We start from the raw sequence: 8,899 nt of genomic DNA on the forward strand, positions 1-8,899 counted from the left end.
TGGTCAACATTTTATTAAAAGCTTTACTATATGCAGTGGAGAATTTTAAAAGCAATGTTCTAATTTAGGGAAGCATTTGAATATTTTGCATTACAGCAAGTTTCTCTTACTTTTTGCGAAAAAGTGGGTTTTTTTTTTTTTTAGAGGCAGAGAAAACACAGTTCTGGCACACAGCAACTGGGAAACTGTGAGCTGTTCTAGTCCTTGCCCTGCCTTGGTTTCCTCATCTGTACTGTCGTCGCTCAGTCGTGTCTGACTCTTTGTGACCCCATGGACTGTAGCCTACCAGGCTTCTCTGTCCATGGGATTTTCCAGGCAAGAGTACTGGAGTGGGGTGCCATTGCCTTCTCCAGGGGATCTTCCTGACCCAGGGATCAAACCTGGGTCTTCCACATTGCAGGCAGACGCTTTACTGTCTAAGCTGTAAAGGGAGCTTAATATTTGCTCTAAGAGCTGGCTGTAAGGAGCAGGTTGCGCTGTGTTAAGGGTTAAGTGTGTTAAGCACCTGTCACATAAGGATGTCTGAAGCCACATCATGACCCTCAAAGTTGTGGACTTTTTGCCTGGCCCAGAGCTCTATCCTAGGCACCATTTGTAGGGAGTCAGTCCTCTGCTTTGCTTTGTTTCAGGTTTTCCTACTGCTCTGAATTGTCTTCTTCCTGGAATTGAGGGTGCATTGCTTCCCTGACCTTTTCATGATTGGACCATTTGGAAAAAGCGAACAGGGCAGCCCCTCAGAAAGCTCATTTGCCCAAAGGTATAAGTTTTACTTTCCAGCTTGTAGCTTTTTTAAAAATTACTTTTTATTGGAGTATAGTTGCTTTACGATGATGTGTTAGCTTCTACTGTATCAACCACACATGTATATACGTCCCCTCCTTTTTGGGCTTCCTTCCCATTTAGGTCACCACGGAGCATCAGGTAGAGTTCCCTGTGCTAAAGGGTAGGTTCAGGTTCTCTGTTTCCTTACCTATTTCATACATAGTATCAGTGGTGCACTGTGTCGATCCCAACCCCCTAATTCCTCTGACCCCTCCTCCTTTCCTCCTTGGTACAATGTATTTGTTCTCTAGTCTCAACAGAGGAATGGATAAAGAAGATGTGGTACATATTAAAATATACAATGGAATATTAGTCAACTTATAGCTTTATTAGCAATAGAACTGACAATCCAGTTTCCAGAGGCATCGGAAATGGCAACCCACTCCAGTGTTCTTGCCTGGAGAATCCCAGGGACAGAGGAGCCTAGTGGGCTGCCATCTATGGGGTCGCACAGAGTCGGACACGACTGAAGTAACTTAGCAGCAGCAGCAGCAGCAGCATAGCATATTGGTTAAGAGACTCGTCTCTGGAGTCAGAGTTGTTTTTTGTTGCTCAGTAGTGTCTGACTCTTTTGTGATCCATGGGCTGTAACTCTCAGAGTTTAGTTCAGTCGCTCAGTCATGTCCGACTCTTTGCAACCCCATGAATTGCAGCACGCCAGGCCTCCCTGTCCATCACCAACTCCGGGAGTTCACTCAAACTCACGTGCATCGAGTCAGTGATGCCATCCAGCCATCTCATCCTCTGTCGTGCCCTTCTCCTCCTGCCCCCAATCCCTCCCAGCATCAGAGTCTTTTCCAATGAGTCAACTCTTCACATGAGGTGGCCAAAGTACTGGAGTTTCAGCTTTAGCATCATTCCTTCCAAAGAAATCCCAGGGCTGATCTCCTTCAGAATGGACTGGTTGGATCTCCTTGCAGTCCAAGGGACTCTCAAGAGTCTTCTCCAACACCACAGTTCAAAAGCATCAATTCTTCAGCGCTCAGCCTTCTTCACAGTCCAACTCTCACATCCATACATGACCACTGGAAAAACCATAGCCTTGACTAGACAGACCCTTGTTGGCCAAGAAATGTCTCTGCTTTTCAATATGCTATCTAGGTTGGTCATAACTTTCCTTCCAAGGAGTAAGCGTCTTTTAATTTCATGGCTGCAGTCACCATCTGCAGTGCTTTTGGAGCCCAAAAAATTAAAGTCTGACACTGTTTCCACTGTTTCCCCATCTATTTCCCATCAAATTTTAGCTCTGCCACTTACTGGTATGTACATTGTGCAAATCCTTAAACCCTATTGCTGATGACCTTGATGCTGGGAAAGATTGAGGGCAGGAAGAGAAGGGGATGACAGAGGATGAGATGGTTGGATGGCATCACCAACTCAATGGACATGAGTTTGAGTAAACTCCAGGAATTAGGGAAGGACGGGGAAGCCTGGTGTGCTGCAGTGCATGGGATACGACCTTGTGACTGAACAACAACAACAAACCCTGTTGGGCCTCAGTTTCTCTTCTATAAGAGGGGGAAGATAATAGAACCTACTTTATAGGTTTATTGAGAGCATCAGATGTGTTAGTATATGAAAAACATTTATAACAGTACCTTCCCCTAGTAAATAATAAACAAATGTTACCTAATGGCCAGTCCCCAGTCACAGTCAGCTGTTTAACCAGAATTTTCACAGGGAAGGCAGATGGTGGACCGTGGGCTTGTCAGAGACCCCATTCCTGCTCTTCTACCAGTCCCCCACACCATCGCCATTGTCCTTGAGCCCTAGCCTCTCCTGGCCACCCACCTGCCCTGCCTGTGAGTCCTAGGAATCCTGCTTTAATACCCATGCGCCACTTTTCTAGTTTTTAAATAGATTATTCTCTCTTCCGGAAAAGAAGGGAACAAACTGAAATTTGAGTGTCTGTCTTGTCAGTCATTAGTTATCACTACACCATCCTCCCAAGATGTGGATTCAAAGAGCGTTAGCACACCCATCTCCTCCCCTACCCACCTACCCCAGCCCCACCAACCTGGCTGTCATAAACTTCTGCTTGCTCTGGATTTCAACCTTCAGGAAATTGTTCTTGCAAATATGAACCCCTGCTTGGCAATTATCCTTGGTTAACTGGCCCTCTGTTGTTGATCTTTAGTAGGCTTTCTTGAAAACTAAATTCTTGGGACTTCCCTGGCTAGTCCAGTGGCTAAGACTCTATGCTTCCAAGGCAGGGAGCACAGGTTTGAATTCCTGGTCAGGGAACTAAGATCCCACATGTCTGGAGGCGTGGCCAAAAAACCAACCAACCAACCAAACAAACAAAAAAACCCCCTAAGTTCTTTACTGAGACACTTTGCTCCCCAAAGCTTTTTATTAGTTGATTCCCTCACTCCCTTGGGAAACCTTTATTAAGGCTGACTGCTCTGTGCCAAGTCTATGGAAAGTTAAGATACCCACTGACCCAGAAGAATGTGTTGTTCAGTGGTGTTAAACTCTGCTCCTGGGGAATCTAAGGATCCTATAGGGGCTTCTCAGGGGCCATCAGGGAGAGATTGTGTGTGTGCAGTGCGGTTGTCTAAGTGGTTGGGGTTTTACCCCACTCTCCAGGTGCCCCTTGTGGTGAGGACCACAGGGCCATTGTAGGAGATGTAAGAGACGTGGGGTCAATCCCTGAGTCAGGAAGATACCCTGGAGGAGGGCTTGGCAACCCACTCCAGTATCCTTGCCTGAGAAATCCCATGGACAGAGGAGCCTGGTGGGCTACAGTCCATGGGGTCTCAAAGAGTCAGACATATCTGAAGCAACTTAGGGCAGATGAACCATGTCATTCCAGAACTACTCTGCTTTCCTTTATTCTTTCTGCACGTCAGCCTTCTGTGTAGGATTCTATCTACAGAGAGGACTGTGCTGTTTAAAAAAGGGTTTGAACACCATTGACCTAATTTTTTCCACTGAATTTATTCAGAATGGCTTTTTATAGTGTTTGACCCTTCTTCCGGCTTGTGTTTGGCCAGTAAGTTGACAGAGCAATCTGGCCGAGGCATTGGCACCAGATACACACAGGCATCAGGCAAAGGGGACCTCAGCAGTTTTTCCCCAGCTGAAAAGCTCATCCTCCGAGTTCCAGGGAGACCTAGCAAGTCAAGGCTGGTACTAATTGTGGTCACAAGTGTATGACACAGAAAGGAGGGGGAGAAGGAGGTACCACGTATAAACAGACTTCGAAGTCACCCTCCAAATGGTTCCCAAAATACTTTAAACAGTGACAACACTGATGAAATAAGTTTATGGCCCCTAAAAATGCTAGAAGCTCTAAAATAAGCTCTTGAAGTCTTTTTGTAGAACTCAAAATATCAAACTGGAACTTTCCAAAGGGCAGGAGACTAGACTTTGCTTTCTTAACTTTGTGGGGTGTTTGTTAAGGCAGAACATTACAGATCTAAGATAGTCGAGGATGACAACTGCTCAATTCCTGATGTGTAAAAATGCATCTAATATAATCAATCAGAATATCCAGCTCATTCTGTTCTTATAAGCATTTTTAAAGGATCCATATATTTGGGTATAGCTTCCCAGGTGGCGTAGTGGTAAAGACTCTGCCTGCCAATGCAGGAGGTGCAGGAGACTCAGGTTGGATTCTTGCGTCTGGAAGATCCCCCTAGTGGGTTGCAGGAAATAGCAACCCACTCCAGTATTCTTGCCTGAAAAATTCCATGGACAGAAGAGCCTGGGTGGGCTACAGTCCATGGGGTTGCATAGAGTTGGGCATGACTGAGCAACTGGGCACACAGATAGCTGGTATACAGTTGCATATAGGGTTCCTGGAAGATGCTTTAGAATGGAAATTTTATGGGGGCGCCTTTTCCCCCCTGCTTTGTTTGTTAATGTGTCACGAGATGATCCTGGCATACAACCAGCGTTCAAGAGATATGTGTTGAGTGGAAAAGGTGACTGCTTCTGGGGAGTAGGACCAGGAGTTGGTAGAACTATTACTTTTCAGCTTATACCCCAAATGGAATTTACAATGGGGATGATGGGAAGCATATTTGCTCCTCTCCTTGTATTTTTGCCTACAGAAGAGGAAGAAACATCTGCCTTCATTCCACTGCTGTCCTTGGCCCTCACGACCACACGTCCCACACCGACTACACTGAGGAGGAATGTATAGTCTGGCTCATTACTCTCATATTCTTAGTGAGTAGGATTCCACTCTTTCTTGTCCACTTCCCATTCCCCGTCTCATTATGACCTGGCCTCACTTCTGCAAGTAAGCATGGTCATAATCATACTCTTCAATTTCAGCCTTCCTGTCAATGCCTCACTCACGAAGTTGGTTGGAAGTAGACATTGGAGTCTGTTCCTTAAACCTGGATATTCTAGATTCAAGCTAGTCTGTGTAGGAAAACTTGAGTGGGAACAGAGTTCTCTTGGGGATTAACAAAAGTTGGACTTTGGAGACTTCCCAGGTGGTCCAGTGGTTAAAACTTTGCCTTCCAATGTAAGGGGTGCAGGTTCTATCCCTGGTGGGGGAACTAAGATCCCAATGACTCCTGGCCAAAAATTCAAAGCTTAAAACAGAAGCAATATTGTAACAAATTTAATAAGAGACTTTAAAAATGGTCCATATAAAAAAATTTTAAAAAACAATGTACTTTTCTTCCCGCTTTGGCTGTTATGTTTTTGTGTACAGTTTCTGGAGAGGAGACTGCCGGATGGTGTGTGGTGGCATTTAGGGATCTATCCTGTGCACATATTGTCTTTGAAAAGAGTGTATGGATCAGAAGATAATAACAGAGTGAGAAAAAATAATGTTCTTTTTGTCCACCTACACAGCAGAATAATTATTTTTCAGAAATACTATTGAAAGCAATTTATATTTATAAACAGAAGAGATCTAATAATTTGTTGGCAGAATGATTCAGTATTAAGGGGCTCTTTTGTTAAGAAAACTAATTCATAGAACCATTAAATACTTCGGTTAGGATAAAAAAGCAAAGAAGTAGAATTACCACTTAAAAACTCTGGTATCTGAAACAGACACTAACACTTTCAGTGCGGATGGGGGTGAGGAGTCAGTTGTTGTATCTAAAATGGGATTGTGATATTGTCGCATATATTTCAGAAGAGTTGCTCTACCAGAATTGAGTAAGGATGGACACTGTTACTCTGAGATGGTTCCTGCTTTATGTCTACATGAAGTAGTATTAACAATGACAAGGTGCTAAGTCATTTCAGTCATGTCTGATTCTGTGCGACCCTAAGGACGATAGCCCGCCAGGCTCCTCTGTCCATGAAATTCTCCAGGCAAGAATACTGGAGTGGGTAGCCATTCCCTCCTCTAGGGGATCTTTCTAACCCAGGGATTGAACCTGTGCCTCTTACGTCTCCTGCACCGGCAGGCACGTTCTTTACCACTAGTGCCACCTGGGAAGCCCACAACGATGACAACAGCAATAAGAACTCACATCCACTGACTGTTTACTGTGAAATAAGCACAGAAATCCTTTACATGTAATAAATCCCATGAAAAAGATGCTGTCTTTATCCCATTTTACACCCGAGGAAATGAACACTCAGGTAGGCTTAGGTCACATGCTACTAAAGGGCAAAGTGGGGATCCTAGGTCTGCCAAACTTGGTTTCTATGGCTCCAGAGAGACGATTATGAAAATATCTCTCCCCAACATTATGTTCAATGACCTCATGTTGGGAACTTGATATTGGTCCCTGTGGGAGAATTTACACCCCAAGAATTGGCAAGTGCTGTAAATTGTGTCTTTTCTTTGGTTTATTTTTTTATTTTGAAGTGTGGTTGCTAAACACTTATGACACATCATTGTATAGGATTCTAACCTAGGCAGTTTGATCCCAGAGCATTTTGGCAAAGATGAAAATTTTCATGCCAAATTATTGATAATAGTATTACACATATCATTATTCTATAAGCCACTTTTATTTGGGCATCCTGTTAATTCCAGCCAAATGAGTCCAAATCAATTCCTAGCACTTTCTCATAGCATTGTTATGAGAATTTTCTTGGGTTCCATAATCACTGGGGACGGTGACTGCAACTACAAAATTAAAATATGCTTGCTCCTTAGAAGAAAAGCTATGACAAATCTAGACAGCATATTAAAAAGCAGACATCAATTTGCCGACAAAGATCTGTATAGTCAAAGCTATGATTTTCCTAGTAGTCAGGTACCAGTAGTAGATATGGGAACTATATCATAAAGAAGGCTGAGAGCTGAAGAATTGATGCTTTCGAACTATGGTCCTGGCAAAGACTCTTGAGAGTCCCAGGGTCAGCAAGGAGATCAAACCAGTCAATCCTAAAGGAAATCAGTCCTGAATATTGACTGGAAGGACTGATGCTGAAACTGAAGCTCCAATACTTTGGCCACTAGATGCGAAGAGCGGACTTATTAGAACAGACCCTGATGCCGGGAAAGATTGAGGGCAAGAGGAGAAGGAGGCAACAGGGGATGAGATGGTTGGATAGCATAATCGACTCAATGCACATGAGTTTGAGCAAACTCCCAGAGACAGTGAAGGACAGGGAAGCCTGGTGTGCTGCAGTCCATGGGGCCACAAAGAGTTGGACACGACTGAGCGACTGAATGACAAATGAGGATTAAATGAGGTGAAGCATTTGAACTCATTGGAACAGTGCTTCCCATGGCAAATGTTAGCCAGGGAAGAATGCCCAGCATAAATATTGCACTGACATCATTGTGGTCATCAATTTAAAATTTTTTCACTGCCTTCATAGGAACAAATGAATGGCAAAATTGACCATATCTCCTTTTTCTATCTCTTCCAGAGTCTATGTCCTGGGACAAAAAACTAAGTGAATTGAGAAGACAGGTCATTAGGATAATCCAATGATTGAGATTACAAACCAGTTTCACCACTTCCATGCTCCATGAAAACAAAGCCTGAACAATTGCAAACTTTTGTGTCCTTTAGGACATCTTCTCACTCTGCCTCTGCCCTGCACTCCAAACCCTCTGTGGGATTCCAGGGGGTGAAGCCATCGTCATGCCAGTTGAAGCTGGACTGTGACCCGCAGAGCATCCCCAAAATGTGACATCATTTGGCAAACCCTGAATCAGCATGTATAGGAGATATGGTACCATCATTTGACTTTGATGCTAAGGGCCTTGGGTCAAACTGATCTCTCATCACCAGGAAGACAGTGATCATCTCTGTGGGCAGCCAAAAGCAACAGCCATGACAAAAACAGCCAGATGGGTAAATAAAAGAACAACTGATAATTGCTGAGTGCTAACTAGATGTCAGGTGTTTTTCTAAGTATTTCTCCATGCATTGTTTTATTTTATTATCCTAGTGACCCTCTGTGTGATGTACAATGATTGTCCCCATTTTTCAGAAGAGTAAACTAAGATTTAGGGTTGTTGAGTGACTAGCTTGAGATTGTATAGGTGGCAAGTGGTTGAGGGAATTTGGAAACTGTTACCAGCCCATGAAAATTCTACTTAGCATTTTAAGAGAAAACTGAAGTTTTTGTCTTTTTAAATCATTGGATTTGTTGATTCATAAACCTTTCACCAAAGAACAGTTAAAACAAAGTGTGTGTAGTGTGCTCAGTCGTATCCGACTCTTTGCGACCACATGGAGCCCACCAGGCTCCTCTGACCGTGGGATTCTCCAGGCAAGAATACTGGAGTGGGTTGCCATTTCCTCCTCCAGGGGATCTTCTCAACCTGGGGATCAAACCCGAGTCTCCTTCTTGGCAGGTGGATTCTTTACCACTGAGCCACCTGGTGCCAAGCTGTAAATGCTTATTCCTCTGAAATACACCATTAGAATAAAAGATAACCTCTTCTCTTACCTGGTCATTGTGATTGGCTGAAGGAGTAAGAATCTGTGTCTGACCCCCAGTAAAATGTTCATGATCTAGTGAGAGTTGACCATTACCACTTGCCAATTGAAACTGGACATTGAAATATTTTTAAAGAAATGTGCTTCATCTGAAATAATATTAAAAAAAAAAACACTAAATAAAAAAGTTCTTATCCCCAATGATGACATCATGTCACTAAGGTGTGCATGGAGGGAATGGAGCTAGAGGG

This window comes from Bos taurus, chromosome 8 (assembly GCF_002263795.3).
Source record: "Bos taurus isolate L1 Dominette 01449 registration number 42190680 breed Hereford chromosome 8, ARS-UCD2.0, whole genome shotgun sequence".
In the NCBI taxonomy this organism is placed as follows: domain Eukaryota; kingdom Metazoa; phylum Chordata; class Mammalia; order Artiodactyla; family Bovidae; genus Bos; species Bos taurus.